Source organism: Eretmochelys imbricata, chromosome 1 (genome assembly GCF_965152235.1).
Source record: "Eretmochelys imbricata isolate rEreImb1 chromosome 1, rEreImb1.hap1, whole genome shotgun sequence".
NCBI classification, from domain to species: domain Eukaryota; kingdom Metazoa; phylum Chordata; order Testudines; family Cheloniidae; genus Eretmochelys; species Eretmochelys imbricata.
In genome coordinates this window covers 157,824,901-157,845,959 of record NC_135572.1, presented here as the reverse complement: position 1 = coordinate 157,845,959, position 21,059 = coordinate 157,824,901, and positions in this window count along the sequence as shown.

The following is a 21,059-nucleotide window of genomic DNA, read 5'->3' as shown; positions in this document are numbered from 1 at the left end:
TCAGTGGAATAGGGTTTTTCCGCTGATGGTGTAGTCTTTGAGTACACTGTGGGCTATGCCGGCATAGCTATGCTGTTATAATATTTCTAGTTTAGATATACCCTTAGCCTCGGCCACAGAAAGAACACAACATATGCCAGATATAAGTGTGATGTCATCTAACACTCTACTTTCACTTACCTGTCATTAAACTCGCAGACCACTCTCATCTCCCGTCTCACTGCTGACTATCCCCATGGTAAGAAGACCTCTGTGTCCTGCTACTGACCCATCTTACAGAATGCAGTGCTGAAATCAAGCATATTGGAGCTCTAAAGATATACATGTATCTCTTCCCTTTGGTCACACACATAGGGGTCCGGCAGAGGGATCCCCCATCACACACCCATACCTACTGTGGCCTTTATAATAGTGATGAGTTGGTAGTACCAATGGTATCTTAAACCAGGGATTCTCAACATTTTTCTTTCTGAGCCCCTCTTCCCCCCCGCACATTCTGTAAAAACTCCATGTCCCACTAGTGCCCCAATAACTATTTTTCTGCATATAAAAGCCAGGGCTGGCGTTAGGGGGTAATAAGCAGGGCAGTTGCCTGGGGCCCCACGCCACAGGGGGCCTACCAAAGCTAAGTTTCTCTGGCTTCAGCCCCAGGTGGCAGGGCTCAAGGCCCCTGGCTTCAACCCTGCACAGTGGGGCTTCAGCTTTCTGCCCCGGGGCCCCAGTGAGTATAACATTGGCCCTGCTTGGCGGACCCCCTGAAACCTGCTTGAGGCCCTCCAGGGAGCACTGGATCCCTGGTTGAGAACTGCTGTCTCAAACCACAGTGACCTGTGTCGAAGGTTTGAGCTCTGTAATGACTACATTATCAGAATTAGCAGGGTGAGAACCTCCATTAGAAATATCATTAGGTTTGGAGACTCTAGGAGCACACGAGCGACCAAAAGTAATACACTCACACCTGATCAAACATCCCTTTTAGTAACCATTTCATAAAGCTGTTGAACAATGCCACAACTATTGAAACATACACAGAGACAGAAACAAACCGTCTGATGTCCAGTAGCAGTGGTTTCATAGTCTCATCCCCTTGGGAAACCTTGAGATGAGTAGGATGATTATCAGGTCGCCATCCTGTTGGGTATTTCCTGATGTGCCTCCTTACCTATCTACTAGGCACCACCTTTTTATGCTGAGTTTTTTATGCCCACTGTGCTTATGCATATGCAGGAGTGTCGACTCCTCTTTCCTTATTTGTACTTCCACACTCCTTATTTGTACTTCCAGAATCTGCTCCAAGGAGACAGTCTGGGATATATACACCTTAACACACTCAAACTGCCTTGACCAAACAAGGACATTCCACCAGAGAAGTAGAATGCTCATTAAATGGGCCATCCAGATACTCTGTGAGAGAGAACCTGCTTCAATACAGAATTAAAACCCCCTCCAACCACAGACCCCTAGTTGTCACCTAACACCCCACACTGGAACCCATAAAGGGTATCATCAAACAACTACAAACCATACTCGATGGGGACCCTGTCTGGAAAGAAATCCTTTCCTGAACCCCCTCTTCTTGCCTTCAAACAACCCCCTAACTTCTCCAAGCTCAGCAGCAGCAGCAGCAAGCTCCTCACAGACCAGGACACACTAACTCAGAGATGTACCAGATCCTGCCTGAACAACAGATGCAAAACCTGCAGACATATCTCCATTGCTACAATTATCAACACCCCTCACAACACACCTTTCAAGATCCATGACTGTCACAGCATGTGGTGTAAATCATCCAGTGCAGTAAATGCCCCAGTAGCAACTATGTGGATGAAACCAGACAGTCACTAGCTCTTGAATGAATTTTCACAGGAAAATGATGAAAGACAAAAACACCTTGTAACCTGTGGAAGAACACTTTTCACAAAACGATCACTATATATGACCTATCAGTCCTCATCCTTAAAGGAAACCTGCACAGCACTTTCAAAAGACGAGCCTGGGAACTTAAATTCATAACTCTGCTAGACACTAAAAATCATGGACTGAACAGACAGCAGATTTATGGTTTATTACAACCATCTGAAACTCACTAACCCCGTTTTTGTATCCTATCACTGCAGGGCGTTAACAGGCCACTCTACCTTGAATGGTCCTTAGAATATGTGCTAACAAAACTACTTATGCTAAACAATCTGTTCCAACTGGCATTTAGCTGTAATGCTCAGAATACCTTTCCCAGATCTGACGAGCTATGTGTGACTTGAAAGCTTGTCTCTCTCATCAACAGAAGTTGGTCTAATAAAAGATATTACCTCACCCACTTTGTGTCTCAAATTTTGAATGAAGTTATCCTGCTTGTTAGAATTAATGCAGTTTAAAAATGTATTTCATGTTAGAATTTCACTTTGAAATCAAGATGTTGTCAATATATTTTCCTGAGAACTTCCAGTTTTTTGGCATTTAATTGCTAATAAACTAGAGACTATTTTTGGCAGATAGATGAAAATGAAGTAGAAAAGTTCAGTATGTACTAATTTTTCATCATGCTGCTTCTAGCCATTCACTTATTGTGAAGTTCATTAGGAACAGTGCTGAGCTAGCATTGATAAATTCAGAAATTGGGGGTGGGCAGAGAAATGTCTGAATTGTAAAGGGATTGATTGGTACAACAGAAAACATCATTTACTAATTTCAGTTTCAAAAGTTTCAAATGCTTTTGAGCAATTTTTAACTCTGCATCACTGTTTTGAAATTGCCATGGCTCCAAGGAGAAATAGCTGTCTTTATAATAATCATTTTATAAAGCCGTCAAATTTTTCAGAGCGCATAGTACGGTACTTTATAACTGTGCAGTATGCCACAAAATCTAATCCCTGCCTATTCAAGGTATAAGTAGAAATGGTACCATCTAAGCCATTATGATACAAACAAGTTCACAGAGACATTTACTGGCCATATTCACATTAGATTCCTCTGAGAAATCTCCCACCATTGCATTCCTAGTGGTGCAGCTCCATCTGCGGTAGTGTGGATACTGACAGGGCACTGGACTTTTTATCATCCCGTCATCTAAACCGACGCTGAGCAAGTTTTGAGGAGATAGTAGTGAAAACGCCAGAGCCCTGCCCATGCATCATTTTCACCCTTGCTACCGCTGATGAAGCTGCACTGGTGCAGAATGGTGAGTCTGAATTTTGTTAGTGTAGATGAGGCCTTAGTTCCCATGGGGGTGGGTTGGTTCAAGTGTTCCTAAGGCTACGTCTACACTACGCAGCTTTTAGCGACAGGGCTGTGCCACTACAGTCGTGCCACGAAAAGGCACGCAGTGTAGCCACTGTTTGTCAGCAGGAGAGAGCTCTCCTGCCGATGAGAAACTTCCACCCCCAACAAGCGGTGTTAGCATTGTCGGCAGGAGAGTGCTCCCGCGGACAAAACGCTGTTCACACTAGTGCTTGTCGTTGGCAAAACTTTCGGGGGTGTGGCTTGTGTTTTTTTAACACCTCTGAACAACAAAAGTTTTGTCTTTCACTTGCCAGTGTAGACAAAGCGTAAGTGTAAGCCTGCCCAGCCTTTCAGTGTGAAGACATTCTAGGGCATTTCCCTCTCAACCATTTCATAAAAGGGCTACTGTTCAGGAGAAAAAAAACCAGTGGAAGCCGAATCCTGAAAGTACTCACTGATACTGCATTTCTGATCTCTGCTGGAAATGACTTTCAAAGGGCCTGTGTAACCATAGATGGGCAGCCTGCCCTAAATAATTTGTAATGGTTTCAGTTAACTATTTATTACAAGAAGCTTTTTATCAATAGATTATCTAACTGGCAGCCAGTGAAGTATCAAAGAATTGGCGAGATCTCTAATTGCTTTAGTTGTGTTTTTCCTTTCATGTAACCTTTTGTAGAGGAACTTCTGTTCAGCTCTCCAGTTGAATTTCAGAAAATAAGCTGAGCTTTACAGTAACTATAAAAAGGGGAAAGGATATATGTAGCTGCGGTTCCTGAATTACTAGTGTGCTTCCTAGTTGTATTTATAAAATATATTTCACTCCACATACACCTGTAATTTGCCCTTGAAATAGAACCCGGAATGCCAAATATCACAGGGAAAAAGTGTTTTGTTTTCAAATTTTAAACTGAAAAAAGGGGATTTACAATGGAAATGCTGTAGGGTCACTAATTGTAGTGACGCAATCAAGCATAAATTTGTAGTTTGTTTTTTTCAGACCAGAAGGGACCATTGTGACCTCCTAGATAACCAGGGCCAAAAAATTCGCCTCAGAATTTTTATCTCCAGCCCATAACTTCTGTTTGAGTTATAGTATGTCTTTTAGGGTATGTTTGCAAAAAACCCCAGCGGCAGCAAGTCTCAGAGCCTGAGTAGTCAACTGACTCAGTCTCGCAGTGTGGGGCTAAAAATAGCAGTGTAGATGTTTGGGCTCGGGGAGCAGTCCTGGCTCCGAGACTTCCCTTCTTGCCAGATCTCAGAGCCCAGACTCCAGCCTGAGCCTAAACATCTACTCTGGTATTTTTAGCCTGTAGCCTGAACCTCGCAAGCCCAAGTCAGTTGACCCGGGGTCTGAGACTGCTGTGCTTAGAAGGATTTGGCGTGTGCGTGTGTGTGTAGACAGACACACACACACACACACCTACCCACCCACCCTGACAGAAACATGAGAATCAGTCCATGCCAGAATAATGGACTTTGCCCAAATGTTTGTTAATGAAATCATGCTGCATCTGGTCATATACTAAAGTACTGTATGAAGAGCCTTAATGAACTGACAGGTTTCAGAGTAGCAGCCGTGTTAGTCTGTATCCGCGAAAAGAAAAGGAGTACTTGTGGCACCTTAGAGACTAACCAATTTATTTGAGCATAAGCTTTCGTGAGCTACAGCTCACTTCATCGGATGCGTGCAGTGGAAAATACAGTGGGGAGATTTATATACACAGAGAACATGAAACAATGGGTGTTACCATACACACTGTAACAAGAGTGATCAGGTAAGGTGAGCTGTTACCAGCAGGAGAGCGGTTCTTGTCAACTGCTTGAAATGGCCCACCTTGATTATCACTACAAAAGGTTTTTTCTCACCCCGCCCCCCCGCACCCCACTCTCCTGCTGGTAATAGCTCACCTTACCTGATCACTCTTGTTACAGTGTGTATGGTAACACCCATTGTTTCATGTTCTCTGTGTATATAAATCTCCCCACTGTATTTTCCACTGCATGCATCCGATGAAGTGAGCTGTAGCTCGTGAAAGCTTATGCTCAAATAAATTTGTTAGTCTCTAAGGTGCCACAAGTACTCCTTCTCTTTTTAATGAACTGAAGAGAGCATGTCCGTATAACATTTAACAAGCAGCATTTCAGTTACATTTCCAAATAGTTCAGCATCAACAAGATGCATTTGACCAAATTCAGTAGTTTTCTGTGCCATGTATCACGTATAGACGGGTCAGAAACCAGGCAGAAGTGGCCAAGTGGTATAACTTGCAGTAACATGACGTTCAGTGAAGCTGGAAAATGAGTGTAACTTATACCAAACTGATACTCTGTAGGGGACCAGTTGAGCCACTGGTGTAAGAGGCACAAATCCAAATGAAGGGTGCCTGCTCCTTTCAGGACTGAGCATGTTGCTGGTAATGTTGGAGCTGGTATAGTATATAATAATAGTCAGAATGCTTATGTGGGCTGCTTTATCCTATACCTCCTTTTGTGCCCTATGTAAGTTACACTCACTTTTCACATGGAGTGATTGGCAAACTGGTTTAACTTATGCTACTTTGTCCTTTAGAACAGTTTTCTGGCCGCCTGACTTCTAGGGATGAAGGCACTGATCCTGAGTGCCACTGAGCATCCTCAGCTCCAAAGGGAGGTGTCACTGTCAGCACCTCCTCTTGAGATCAGGCTCCCGACACGTATCTTTTACTGCCAATTTTGTCTCCACTGAATTGATCCAGAGGCTTCTCTGGGTTTTGCACCCACTTAATCCAGGCTGATTTTGGACCATTGTTCTCTTCTGTCTTTCTCTTATTTGACAATTAGGTTGTTGTTGGTACAGATCATGGGGGTTTGTCTTCAGTTGGCCAAGTGGTAGTCAGTTTCCCAACAGAATTTCTCCCCTCCCCCTCCTCCATTTTTTTTTTCTTCCTCCTCATGCCTCCCCAGCTGAGGTTCCCAAGCTGAAAGCTGGTTAGTCTGTCCTGTCCCTAATGTATCCCTTAGAGCAGCCTTTCTCAAACTGGTCTGTAGGGCACTTGCTGGTGGTTCTGTGGAGAACTGGCAGGTTGTATGGTGCTGATTCCTCCTTGATTGCAGTTTCTTTTTGGTGGTCCAGGCTCTTCATTGAATTAAAGACAGGTAGAACTATATTAAATCCTTCTTTGGTATTGCTTTTCCATGTAAGCAATTACTGTAGTTGCCACAGGGATGTTATTTAATAACAAATGGGATGGGGAGGTGATGCACAAGACAGCTAACTAAAATCTATTAGCTGGCACCCCAGTTCCTTAAGATTTGTATGAGTGGAATGGAAATCAGTTCACAGAAAACAGATTTTTAATATTTCTGTGTTTAGTTGCAACTGTGACAGATGTGAGACCTTGGTCGCATGGAAACATCAAAAGATACACCAGACACTATGGGTAAAGGGAATATGCATAAACTTTGGTATCTATGAATGTTATATATATCTTGATGAGCTAGGGATAGTACTCTGGCTCCATGGAGGAGGGTTAGAGAACTTTCTTCAGGAACTAAAATCAGTGGGGAAGGGGGGTAATTACTGCAATCCTAGGCCAGGTAAACAGTGCTGGAGAAGTACAACCCCTGATGGGGACTGCGGTGGGGGGAGGGAGGGAATTGCATATACTGATTCAGACTGGGGCTATGTCTACGCTACAGCTCATGCTGGCATAATTTATGTCACTCAGGGGGGTGAATAAATCACCCCCCTGAGTGACATAAGTTACACCGACATAAGCACTCGTGTGCACAGCTGTATGTCGGTGTGAGAGCTTCTCATGTCGACATAGCTTCTGCTGCTTGTGGGGGTGGGTTTTTTTATGCTGATGGGAGAGCGTTCTCCTGTCAGCATAGAGCATCTTCACCACATGCAACTGTTACAGAAAGATACTGTAGAAACAAGGTTTTTGTGATTTTTCAATAGGGATTTCTCTTTTGTGTTTCAGTTCTATTAAACTTATGTAGAAGTGAAGGCACTCTACTCTAAAAGATCATCTTATTAGTGAGCCAACAGTGAATTGGAAACGGTTCATAGTTACTGTAAAAGAGATGCTTTGGAACCTTTTCACTACTCCGGGGAAGCAAAAAAAAAAAAAAAAAGAAGAAAAAAAAAGGGGGTATGTGTCATGAGTTAAAAAGGAAGTAAAAGAATGGGATAGTGAGGTTTTGAAACAGTTTGACTTCTAAGCTGAAATAATTACTCCTTGCTGGTTGTCTGGGTTTGAAAGGAAGCCTACTGAACTCATTTCTAGACATACTGATAATTTTTGAAGGAAACACTTGTGAACTGGATAAAAGGATAGTATTTGCTGCACTGGGGTACAACCTTCATGGTAGCAGAAACTTTATTGAGCACAGCTTTGAAAAGAGAAAGGGGTGGCAGAGGAAATGAGTTCCACAGTGAATTAAAAAATATGTACTTTTGTCTGTGACTTATAAAATATTTCTCTCCTCCTCTCTTCCTTCCTTCCCCTCCCTGCCACTGGTATAATTCCACTGACTTCCTGACTTACACCAGTGTGTGTGACAGAGGAATCCTTGTCTCTCTCATGCACACTTTAAACCATACCAGTCATTGTGGTATCTCAGCACTTGAATGAGGAATTACTGAGGTCAGAGTTCTAAAATAAATATGGCAAATGGACCCTTATTGATACGATCTGATTGTCAATATTGAAGAAGTTGATAAACAAGGGCCATTGCTATAATACTTTGCACTTCCATCTCAAAATGCTTTATGAGTTTACCCTTGCGATATTCCACTGAGACATAAGTATTGCTCTCCCCCATAACCTTTGATCGCTTGTGCCTCTCTCCACTTGGTCTTTAAACTTTCCATCTGTCCCCCCAATGACTGCAGTCACTGTCACAAATGGGTTCTTCTGTCCCTACTCAACTTTGTTGTTGTTACAAATATTCATTTCTATTTTTAAATAAAACGAAAGTATGCTGGTTATACATTAAACTTTGTAAGGTCTGAGTAGCAGTGTTGCTAAATAAGGTAAAATCTTTAAGTCCTATGAGTTAAGTAAGGTGTACACCTTCTTCATTTTCATAGCATCTCTGGTTTTAATGTGACCACAAGCTGCCAGGGAAAGCCTTTTCCATTGTCCCTCCTCCTTTTGCCTGTTTGTTTTTCTGGGTAGCATGTAAGGTGTCAGAAGTGCACGTTGCCATTTTAGACATAAGTTCATGATTGGTATCTGTGTATGGATAATGATATATTGCTTCATTACAGCACCTAAGGCTTTGTCATCACTAGCATTTTTCTTCAAACTCCCCAACCAGGCAGTTCAAATAGGGGTAGGAGCAGTAGGAACACAGGTTTAGACAGGTGCTGGAATTTTCAACCGCCACGTTGTTTAGATCTACTCTGAACAGTGGGGTAAGAGGACAGGTGCGTAAAGTGCCAGCTGCTAATCTGTAAGCGCATTCTCCCCATTGTTGGTGCCAGCGGAGCAGCACCAGTCACCGTACAACAGGGGGAAATTTTAAAGAAAAATATTATTGTAGACATGGAATAAGCTTATTAGTCCTTTTTTGCACAAGATGCCATTGTACCTAAAATGTAATGAAGCTCGGTATTTCTTGATAGACAGCCTTTCAGTTTCCTTCCAATTAGCATGCAGTACTTCAAAGGAATCCTTTGAACCTAGGTGTTTGTAGATACACACAACCTTATTCCCTGAAACTTCATTTAACGCCAGTCAGAATCTGTCCTTGTTCAACTACAGCATATTTGCATGCTGATAGCTCTCATCTCTGGCTGCTTTTTTTGTTTTCTCAGGTTGAATGGTTGGGTTTGCATATTTCCTCCATCCACAAAGTGAACTTTACCATCCTTCTATAATATTGCCAATTGATTTCAGACATCACGGCTTAGATTTTTGCACCCCTAATTTACATACAGGGTAACTGAGACACAGTGGCTTTCCCAAGTTCACTCAGCATGTCCAGGGAAAAATTGGGAGGAGAAGTCAGATTTACTGATCCCTCTTCCCACCATTCCCTGGCTGTTACAAATATATTTATATCTGTTAGACATGTACCTATCCCTTCCAAAAAGAAAAGGAGTACTTGTGGCACCTTAGAGACTAACCAATTTATTTGAGCATAAGCTTTCGTGAGCTACAGCTCACTTCATCGGATGCATACTGTGGAAAATACAGAAGATGTTTGTTTTTATACACACAAATCATGAAAAAATGGGTGTTTACCACTACAAAAGGTTTTCTCTCTCCCCACCCCACTCTTCTGCTGGTAATAGCTTATGTAAAGTGATCACTCTCCATCACTTTACATAAGGTATTACCAGCAGGAGAGTGGAGCAGGGGGAGAGAAAACCTCCCGCAGTGACAAACACCCATTTTTTCGTGATTTGTGTGTATAAAAACAAACATCTTCTGTATTTTCCACAGTATGCATCCGATGAAGTGAGCTGTAGCTCACAAATGCTTATGCTCAAATAAATTGGTTAGTCTCTAAGGTGCCACAAGTACTCCTTTTCTTTTTGCAAATACAGACTAACATAGCTGTTACTCTGAAACCTATACCTTCCAAGGTTCCTTGTGTGTTTATTTTCATTGAGTACAAAGGTGTATATTTCCTACCTCTAAAGAAGTCAACCATCAGTGAGCTTTGGGCAGGGAGGAGAGTTCAGCAAAGCCTTGGAGCTGGGCAGACACTACTGAATGTATTTTTATTGCCAGAGACTAAAATTGGCAACTCTATACATTACATAACATTGATTAATTTATACAATACAAGAAGGCCTATTGAGTACTTACTTCTAAGGAAAGCATTCTGCACTAATAGATGTTCTGTTACCTAACTCTTTACTGCTTCTGTTATGTAAGGACTGGTATTATAGAATCACTATTTGAATACCAGAACTATAATTTTAGATTTGCTTTTATTATAGTAATGCCAAATAAGCCTGTTTCAAATGTAGGTAATTACTGCAAATTTCTAATTTGAAAATTCTTCTAATGAGGCTTCTTTAAAACTGCTGCCTGTCTTTTGTTTTTGCTTTAGTTTACAGCATCCCGAGACTGTCTGGAAACTTGTCATGTTTTAGTAGTGTGTATTTTCTTAAATGAATATCTTGTGCTCATGAAAGGTGTTGCTTGACGGCCTTGGAGAGTAAAATTCCTTAGGCCTTGGCCACACTTGCGAGTTACAGCGCAATAAAGGAGCCCCGGGCACACTAGCTCACTACCCGTCCACACTGGCAAGGCACGTAGAGTGCTCTGACTCCGCGGCTGCAGGGCTGCTGGTACTCCACCTCGGTGAGTAGAATAACGTTTGCTGTGCCCCCGCTGGAGCGCCGCGGTGTCAGTGTGGATGAGGTGTTGCATTACTGTGCTGTGATTGACCTCCGGAAACGTCCCATAATCCTCTTAAGTCAAGTGATCACTCTTGTCATTGTTTTGAACTCGCTATAGGAATGCTGATATCCCCTTTCAAAGCTCGGTTTCTGACAGCTGGCTGCTTATCTGCTCCAGGACAAAGGAACCATTACTGAGGAATGCTGCTTGCTTTGAGTGAGAGAGAGAGAGAGGGGCGAGGGGGAGCGGGGTCTGCTGCTGTCTGAACTTACAAGACAGCATGCTGACACGCTCTCTCCCCCCACATACACACAACACACTCCCTGTCACATTCCACCCCACCCCCTGCATTTGAAAAGCAAGTTGCAGCCACTTGCATGCTGGGATAGCTACCACAATGCACTGCTCTTTGTGGCATTGTGAGACCTGCTAATGTGGCCACGCCAGTGCACTTCCAGCTGAGAGTGTAAACACTCGGCAGTGTTTTCCCTGCTGCGATCTCCGAAGGCTGGTTTAACTCGCAGCGCTCTACAACTGCAAGTGTAGCCATGCCCTTAGTTGCTTACTGAAGCATTGTAGTGTGAGCAGCAGGCCAGACACCCTCTGTGTCTGGAACAACCAGACTCTTCTATCATCACCAAATTATGTACTTCTAAATGCCTCATTTTTTTAAAATTAACTTTTTATGCTAATGGCAGGCAAACATCATTTAGCCAGTCTCAGAGTGAAGTTGGAGAACACGATAGATAAAAATTCCTTTGTGACCCACAAAAAGGGTGGTTGGCTATTCCCAAGTATGAAATTCACAAACACTGTGCCCTTTAACTTATTACCATATAATCCGCTAATCAAGTAACTGAAGTGATCACACAGATCTGTGCCTATGGGGTTAGATAGGTGTTAATATAGGCAAGGACAGTGCACAAATCAGAATTTGGTGTGTATCCAATTGTGAGCAAAGGAGGTGCACATTCTGAGTCAATGCTAAATGTGTACCTACTTGAGCATTTGAAAATCAAGCCCTTGCTTTTTCCTAGGAGTGCTGCTTGAAATTTCAACCTCAGCTGGAAGTCCATTTCACCTAGTCACTACTGTCTTTCTAAAATAATACCTCCTTAAATTCTTCTTGCACACATTCCTTCTTAATTGAAACCTGTGTTCCCAACTCCTGGTTATTCCAGCTAGCTCTATTGGATCAAGTTAATATACAATTAAATCTTTAACAAGTTTTAAACGTCAGTTTTCCTTTTGATCAGAGTCTGGAATAATCCCAGTTTTTGTCAATTTCCTTGTATGTAAATCTCTCCATTCTATTTATAGTCTTACTTGCTTCACCCTGTATCTTTCCAATTTAACTACCTCTTCTAAGAAATGCTAGACTCCAATTATAGTGTAACGAGTGCCCTACGAAGCCTCAACCAGGATCCCAGTAACTGCCTTTAGTACTGCTACACTTTGATCTGAGAATGTAGTTTTGGGTCTATGTCTACTGTATTTACTAATTCATTGCTATTGAAAGTACTCGTAGTTTAAACACTGTTTCTTCCTAATACTTCAGATTACACTTAAACCATTAAGGCCTTGTCTACACACACGAGTTTTACCACTAACTGTTCCCATATGGGAAGAAGCTGTACCAATATAAGCACATTTAAACTGGCATAACTGTATTCATATCAAAGGTTGTACTGGTATAATTACATGGGTAAAAAAATCAGACCCCTAACTGACATAGTTATACTGATACTAAAAGCTGCATAGACTAGGCCTTAATACCTAAACTACCAAGATTATAATGTAAAACAGCTACACAGGCCTTTGAGCCTTAACTACTCCTTTGCCATGGTTTCCCTTGTTACTTTAATGATCTTAGGTTTCTTTTATCTCTAGACACTAAATGAATCCTCTGTTAATCAACGGAACAGCTAGAGTTTGCCTAGCTGCCGTGCACTCTTCCTTGTGTTACCCTCATCACAGTTGCTGTAGCCTTCATGGCCCTTGGGCACTTTTTCTGCTGACTGACAAATCAAAGCTCTTCTCCCCTTTTTCTGTTGTTTTGCCCTCTCAAACTTGTATTCAGTGTTCATGGATATAAAAGGTACAAGCTTTGGTAGGTGGGCAGGAAGTATTTTTATTAAATTCTAGAATTGTCCTTCATCAGTTTGAAACAATGTGCCAAAGAGCAGGGTAGAACATGCATGCCATACAGTGCAAATGAAGCTGGCTGATTGCAGCATGGTAATTTGCCATAAGACGATTACTGGATTAGAGCAAAGGCTTGGTATGTCAGCAACAGCACCTGACAGTAATTTTTATTGAAAGGTATTTCCTCTTTTATTATTAGTCCACTTATACCCAAATCACGTCTTTATTTCTTAAGATAAGAGGTTTTTGGTTTTGTTTTAAGTTCAGATAGGTTACTGAACGCCACTATTTGCCTCCTGGAAACAATGTCTGACTTCTTCTTTTGCTGTTGCTGAGGAGGCAGTTTTTAGCAACTGCAATGCTTCCAGATTTACCTCGATTTGCTTTTGTCATCATAATCCCTCCTCCTTGTCAGGACTGATCCGTTGTTCTAGCAAAGACTCGCGTCATCTTGTTTTTCCAGTACGGTTTTCCTCCTCCTTTCTCTTTTTTTAAAATAAATAGAAACAAAGAAATAAGGAATATGTTGGCAAACCAATCGGGAGTATGTCTGCTATCTGGAATTTGTGCTACACTGGTTGTGCTGGCTTTAGCCTATTACTTATACTGGTAAGTGGGATTTAGTACCACCTGTTTACTTTTTTGCTCATAAGGTGTTTTGGTATTGTTACATACCTTCACAGGCTGCTTCCTATACTGGATGTGTTGACTAGTGTGTGACTCTCTCTATATGGCTCTACTTTTTTCCTTATTAGTTCTGTCGCAAGTCTCTATTTACTCTTTACCACTTGGAAGAAAGATAGATGATGAAAGGATGCCATGGTTGGTATTGGAAATCATGGGGTAAGAGGGCTGAATTTCTTCTTCATTGGGGGTGCCTTTTTGTAACCCCTTTATTCATTACCGTTTTCCGCACCCCTGTTTATCACCCATACAGCTGTCCATCTTTCCTCATAAGCTTAGGCTGTGACTGGCTTCCTCACAAATGGGGGTGTGTGTGTCTATGCAACATATGCGTATATGAAATTGTACCATCTGCACTGCAATGTGGAAAGCTTCAGACACAAATTTAAGGACCCTTATGTTTTCTCCCCTGCGCCTATGGCATTGTTTCCTAATCTTCCCCTTACGTATATGAATAGTGGTGGTAGCAGGGTATGTGATTGTGGGGAGAGAATAGAGTTGGAGCCTGCAGAGGTGGCAGGGTAAGACAGTGGGAAGAGGAGGAAGGAGGTATGTATCTCTTCCACAGTGAAGGAGGCACACTCAGCAAATATGTTCCTGGGGTTTGGGGCAGATGAGTGTGGAGGCTGCTAGCAATGGAGCCATACATGCAACAAAGCATTAGACTTCCATTCTAACCTTCTTCCTTCAGGTGTTCAGAACTTTCAAAGGGTTGGGGTGGGCCAAAAGGTGACTTTTTAAAGAACTTGAGTAAAATTCATTAATCAGTTTTACCGGAAAAATTATATAGGTGTTTAGCTGTAAAAAGACTGACTTCTCTGTATTGCAACTTAAATGGCTCCACTTCACAAACTGAAACTTCCCAGGTTTAGGGTTTTTACTGAGGATAAGTCTCCAGAATAATGTGCATTTTTTGAAGTCATGGAGATAGAAGTAAACCAAAATCTGTGGTGTGCTTTAAATTAAATGTTTCCACTAGTCAGTTCTGTTATTTACAGGGCTACAATTTAATGTCAATACACTCATCAATATTAAGTATTTGTTGACATTTCACCATGAATTTCTACAGTTGCGTATACTTTCAACTATGCAACATGGTGAGGAAGGTCCACAGTGAAATCTGTGGAAATATTAGTGTCAAAGCTGCTGCTGTGTGTTAAAAATATCCAGGGAAATAGAACACAAGCATTTATGTGACTATAGTATTAAAGTTACAGTTTTAAACATTCAAAAGACAGGAAATGCAACATTTAAAGTTTTGGATTACTAGTTATGCCACTAATTATATTTTAATACAAAAAACCTGTGCAGTGCGAATAAATTAAGGTTATTATGGAATCTCTAACTTTTTCATTTCCCAACATTAGAGTATCAAAATGTAGTCTTAAGCTTATGTCAATGTATGTCTTTGTATTGCAAGAGATATATATGCTATATTGTGGGAGGAGAATGTACAAATATTATATATTTTAAAAATGTTTTTAGCAAGTCTTGCTGTAGGAGCAGTCTAGTTCACTCGTGGTTTAAAATTCTTGATTTATAGCCCGGCCAGATCTGGGCTGCAGGACAGATTACAACTCTGTGTGCAGCAGAAGTTATCTAGCAAATAACAGGCCTAACCCTTGCTTGAACCTTGAGATTATTGAGGTAGAAAATCAGAGATGTTGCGCAGCTGTTTGTTCAAGCAAGTTTGTTTAAACTTTTCTGATTAGATATAGATGAGGCCTGATTATTGGTACTTGAAGTTTTTTTTTAATGTATTGGCTCTTTAAGAGAGCAGTTCTATAGACTAGGACTGCCAGTGGTAAAGTAGGTCAACTAATTACTTCTTTTTCCTCATATATTTGGTCTCCAGGATGTAGTTTCTGAAACCTTTTCATCTTATTTTCCTTGTCTGGATGCTACATCTCCCACAGAATGCCCCACTCACACAAGGACAAATGGGTGAGAATGCAGATCGCACAGAGACTGCGAGGAGCCAATTTTACATCTTGAGAGATTAACCTGGTTTTTGCCTAATTCCATCAATGATCTTTTGCTTTCCTTGGATTGGAAAAACCCTATTAGCCAGCTGAGCTGAATAGGCAGGTAATCAGTTGCTTTTTGAGCAAATGTAGATACACTCTGTAAGGACCTTATTATGCTAAGAATCAAGGGTGCTCCGCCTAGGGTGACCAGATGTCCCGATTTTATAGGGACAGTCCTGATTTTTGGATCTTTTTCTTATATAGGCTCCTATAACCCCTCACCCCTGGTCCTGATTTTTTGCACTTGCTGTCTGGTCACCCTAGCTCCGCCCCAGTTGGGAAGGCACTCAGCCCCTTTCAGGACTGGAGCTGAACTGCTGCCTAGTAGATGGTGTAATTCAAGAGTACACCCATCCACAGAGACAACTTGTGGGATCCAGCCAACAAGCAAAAAGGTAGAGTACCCTGCTCAGATAACAAAGGGAATTTCCTTATTGGGAATTGAGCCCAGCACCTGACTGAATCAGGGCTCTAAGACACTTCCCCCTGATTAGTGAATTACTTATTTAGCTATATATAAAAGATATTTTTATCATCCTATATTTGTCATAGTGACTTCATAGTATGTATGGGCAAACAGATTTAGGCTACATAAGACACTCGAGCCCAAAACTCTTGTCCAATTTTTTTTTTAAATTTGAGCCATTGTGAGGCTCTGAAATGTTAAAATAAATGCCCCCCTGCACCTCGCCCTCCCACCATTCAGTTTGTGACCCCAGAAGGAACCGAAACACCAAAATATAATCAGACAAGCTACTTTAAGGTATTTCTGGTCAGGACCTGAAGTATTTGAAAATATTAATCCTTTTCACTAGATTTCGAGTCCAGTTTTGTGAACTCAAGCCGTTTACGTATCTATCTGAATTTTGCATGGGTCATGAATGAAGCTGCTGGAGGCTTGTTTCTTAATGGGTTCCTTCTGTGGTAAGACCTTGGTAATTCATAGGATAAAGTTTTGTCTCCTATCATAGTCTTGATTATTGCGGTGTGTTTCTGTGCCGTACATGCATGTGTTTGCAGAGTTTTAAGGAGCTGTACAGTCTCATTGGCCATCCCTTGTGTTTGCTTTTTGGCATTTATCATGAGTCGGGTTCTGTGTTTTCATGGGGCTTGTGCCTACTAGCAGGCTTTGTGGCTGCCCTAAGTGTCTGAAGCAGCCATTTGGCAAGTTGTCCTTGGATTTTTATTTTTATATTTGCCATCAGTTTAAATGGAAGGCTTGCACTGGTTTATAAACTAGTTTTATTTCAGACTGTAAGTGCTCCTTTAGATTGTAATGTTTTAGGGGGAGGGGGCTGTCATTTTGTTTGTACAGAGCCTAGTATAGCGGCACCCCAGCCTGTTTGGGACCTCTAGGCACTGCAGCAATGTAAATGATAAAGAAGAGCTCATCTTTGGTCAGTTTATCTAGACCTGCTCCTGTCAAGTTAACTTTTGACTTGTGCTTTTATTAATACAATAGCACACAAGGAGATTTTATATTGGTTGCCTATTACATTTTTTTTTTTAATAACAAACTTTTCCCCAGGAAACAGAGATTCTCAGCTAAATAAAAACAAATAAGCAAAAATTAATAGCCAGTCAATTTGTTACTGCTTCTGAACTCTTTCCTAAGTCCCTTTGGGAGCAGCCTGGCTAATGGAGAAGCACTGCTCCCATGGTGTCCCCACTGGTACTCAAGCCTGCTTTTGCTGTTTATGTTGGTATGGTTTTCCCACCGTGATGAGGGAGCCCAGGCAAGTTCAATGCTGATTTTGTTCTTCATTTACTTACATGAGGATTCCCCACAATTCTGAGGAAGGCTGATGCCACAGAGAGAAGCTGTCCTACCTTTGAAGCATAATCCTGTGTAGTATCCCCAGAGGACCTAGGTGGGTTTTGGAGGAAGGAAAAGACAAAGGAACAAAAACTCTTCCTCTGTGACCCTCATAGCTATGTATATCTGCTGCTGTTGGCTTTCTTCTGCTCATGGGGGCAGAGAGGAGAATTTGGCCCTAAGAATCAAGATTTACTGCCTCCAAATTACCATGATGATAAAGCTGATCCTATTTCTGGGCTTAACTATTTAACAATGTATCTTTAAAAATAATCCATCTAGAGACAGGAATTCTTCTTTAACAAAGATTGCAAATTGTATGTCAAAACTAATCCTTCCTAATGCCCTATACACTGTAGTAATCTAAATATGAGTATTAAGGGTGAGGTATAGGAGGAAGAGTCAAGGATTTGAGGAGTGGTAATGGAGAAGTCCATGTCTGTATCTGCATCAGGACAAACTCTGACTGACACAAACTATGTTAATAATACTTTTACGCTTGTAAAATGCCTGTTATCTGAAGACCTTTGTGCTATACAAACTCTAATTAAACCTCGTAAACCCCCTGAGAGACAAATATTCCTATAGACCTTAGTCAAGTAGGGTAAACTGAGGCTCAGCAAGGATAAGTGTCTTACTCAAGATCATACATTGAGTTGGTGGTAACACTGGCATCAGAACCCAGGAATCATGGCTTCCAGATTCCTGCTAGGTCACGATTCTCACCAAGGCATAAGATTATATTTATTTTTAAGAGTCTAGAGTTGGTTCTGCATCATAGGTTTTCACATCACAGTGGAAATAAATGTGGAATCTACAAGAAAGTTGAGTCTCTCAACAACTTTCTCAGTTTGTATTGCCATGTATAGTTTCCTTTCCTTGGACAACTTTTAAGGAGTTGCCTACATTAGAAAACAGTGCTCTATGTAAAAATTTCCCCTGCACAGTTTTCTGACCTCACCCTTGTTACGTAAACAAGGTACGAGCATAGCTGTATGGTTTTTGCATGAACTGGGCTAAATCCATTATTGTCAATCCATATGCTCAAAAGTCATGAATTGGGCCTCCCCAAAATAATGAGCTGGGTTTAAAAAATCATGAGATTCTTAAATTGTAGGTTCCTTCTATTTGCCTCTGATGTTTGAGTATTTAGGGGTCATATTTTGAGGCTTTTTCTCTGCAACTGTGTAAGGGCTAGAAACTTTTTAAAAAAAATGTGAATGTGGAGATTCTTATGTATTCACCTGACTCCAGGAACTGGGGCCTAAAAAACCCCCACAAAATATTGCAGAGGGAGTTAGCTTGGCTGAGGGGAACTTACAACGGTGTAAGTAATACACATGCATGTAGGCCTTTATTGTTTTTACCCTTTGCTCTACATGCTCATACCTTTGAAGAGTGAATAAATTATGCTTTGTTTTGAAGATGCTGTTTCCACGTCACTGCCTATGCATGCTTTCACAGCCTTCTGAAGGGAAACTCACAAGTGCAAAAACAGAGTTGGGCTTGTGACACTAACACGGTTGGGAATTAGGGGACTGCAGCCCAGAGATCCGGTTTGAGTGGTTGGACCACATGGTTCCAACCCAACATGAGGTGCAGGAAGCCGACCTATCACATAAGGGGTGCACTCGACCGTAGACTCCTTTTAGTTCCTTTTGAGTGCACCGTTTATCTGACAGGTCTGACTTCCTGTACCTTATGCTTGTTGGAAATTACTTTAAGTGGTCTTCATTTTCTCTGCAATAATTTTTAGACCATGAGCTTTTAATAATGTCTTCTTGTAGATGGTATCATATAATTGCTGAGATTTCCATCTAAAAAGCAGTGAACAAATTCTACATCTGTGGAAAAAAATACACCACTGTTGAACTATAATTCCCTGCTGAAAATGTAATCCTTCTGTGTAAAGCGAAGGGATCAACCTGGATCAATGGAAATCCTAGTTGCTGAACATGTACTTTATGCAATACTTTACCAAAAGCTCAGTATAACTAAAGGAAAGTTGCACAGTGCATTTTAGCTTTGTCAAGGTTAACCAAGGAAAAGCATAATAAATAGTGAACGAGACTTGTCTCTTTAATGGTAGTGTAGGGTTTAGAAGGAAACAAATACTCCAAACTAACACTTGGGGATTATCTACACTGCAAAATAATCTGGCCTAGGGGGTCTGTTTGGTGGAATGCTCTGAAGTGTTGTGGTAGACTATTCTGCTGTGAACTAAAAGATACCTAGTTCATGTTGATGTAGTCCTGTTTGAAACAGGACTCAGTTAGCACGAAGTATGTACCTTTTAGTTCATGCCAGCAGGAGCTACACAGGGCAGTTAGAGCCCAACACTTCAGAGAGCTTTACAGATCATGGCCCTGGTGTCTGGACTGCGACACTGTGTAGATAAGGCCTTACTTTGCATCTGTCTTTACAAGTAAAATGTGTAACTTTGCTCTAAATCAGAGGTTAGGTTTTCAGAGATGACAGCTGAAGAAATGAGGTCATGATGCTGAGTTACTTATTACCAGATTGTGACCTCAAAATGCATTACTTACCCTTTTCTACACCACACTTGATGTCCTTTCTGGAAGGGAGTAGGTCTTGAAATGATTTCTTTGCTCTTCCAATCAAATAGGAGGTCCCAGTGTATTTTCACTTACAAAGGTATTACTTCAGGTTTATACTTCTGGAATTGTTTGGAAAACTGTCTTTTTTGCCTATGCTGCCAGTAGGGTAAGTAGTGGCCACAGATCAATGTTTTATCTTTTATTTTATTTTATTTAATTTTAAAAAAGAAAGCAAAAAGGGGGCCTTGGCAGGAAATAGAGAGTATTGCTGATTCTATAGGAAGAAGTGTTGGGAACATTAAGGGCTTATGTAATATTCAGTAGGGAGATCCCTAAAGTCTGTATTTTTGGAAATTTTACTGAACAAACATGTAATAGTAGGATTTTAAAATCCTGGTATAGGTAGCAAATTAGCAAGTCTGTTCTGGCCTTTCCATGTTCCTCTGATAAAGTTAGTTATAGAGTACTGAATTAGTGCATCACTTTGAGTCAGGCATGTTCAGATGATGCAGCAAAATGAAGTGTGGATGCGGGAGAGAGGCAGCCTCAAGTGTTGTTCTTCATAGTTTGAGGCTCCTAGTTTGGTACCTGTCCCAATGAATATGTCAAAAAATTTCAAGAACTAATATGCCTACAGCTTTTTAGATAGTGCTGAAAGGTTTAGTGGAAGTTGCTTTCCAAGAATGACTAATTTAAAGATGCAGAATGAACTTCCAAAGTTTGGCTTGGGGAAGCTTCCTAGACCTAGACTATATCAACAAACTCTGCTGTAAGTCCAGAAGCAGCTCTTGTATTGTCTTTTGCTGACAATTCATTCCTTCAGAAAACCAAGAAGGATTCAATTAATATGTGAGCATCCATGCTTTTGGTCTTGTCTGCACTAAGAAAATTCACCGCTCCTTGATCACAGAGACTATATCTCTGTAGTTCCCAAACTTTTTAGTACTGCAGCTCCCTTACAGATGTTTTAGAACTTGGTGGCTCCCTACAGCAAGTATCAGGGTGGGTTGGTTGGTTGGTTTTAACCAACTCAGGACACTAGATGCAAGAGTTCAGGATACTAGATTCAAGAGGTACACTAAAGTTCGGATGTTTTTGTGACCTTATTCAGCTACATACAGTTTGTTTAATTATACAAACTGATCTAATCCGGATTTTTAAAACTATAATTAGAAAATATGGTTATTGGTAAGCCTAGTTTAGTAGTATCTTAATTAGGAAAAAACAAAAACAGGCAAATTGATTAAACTTCCCCCCAAAT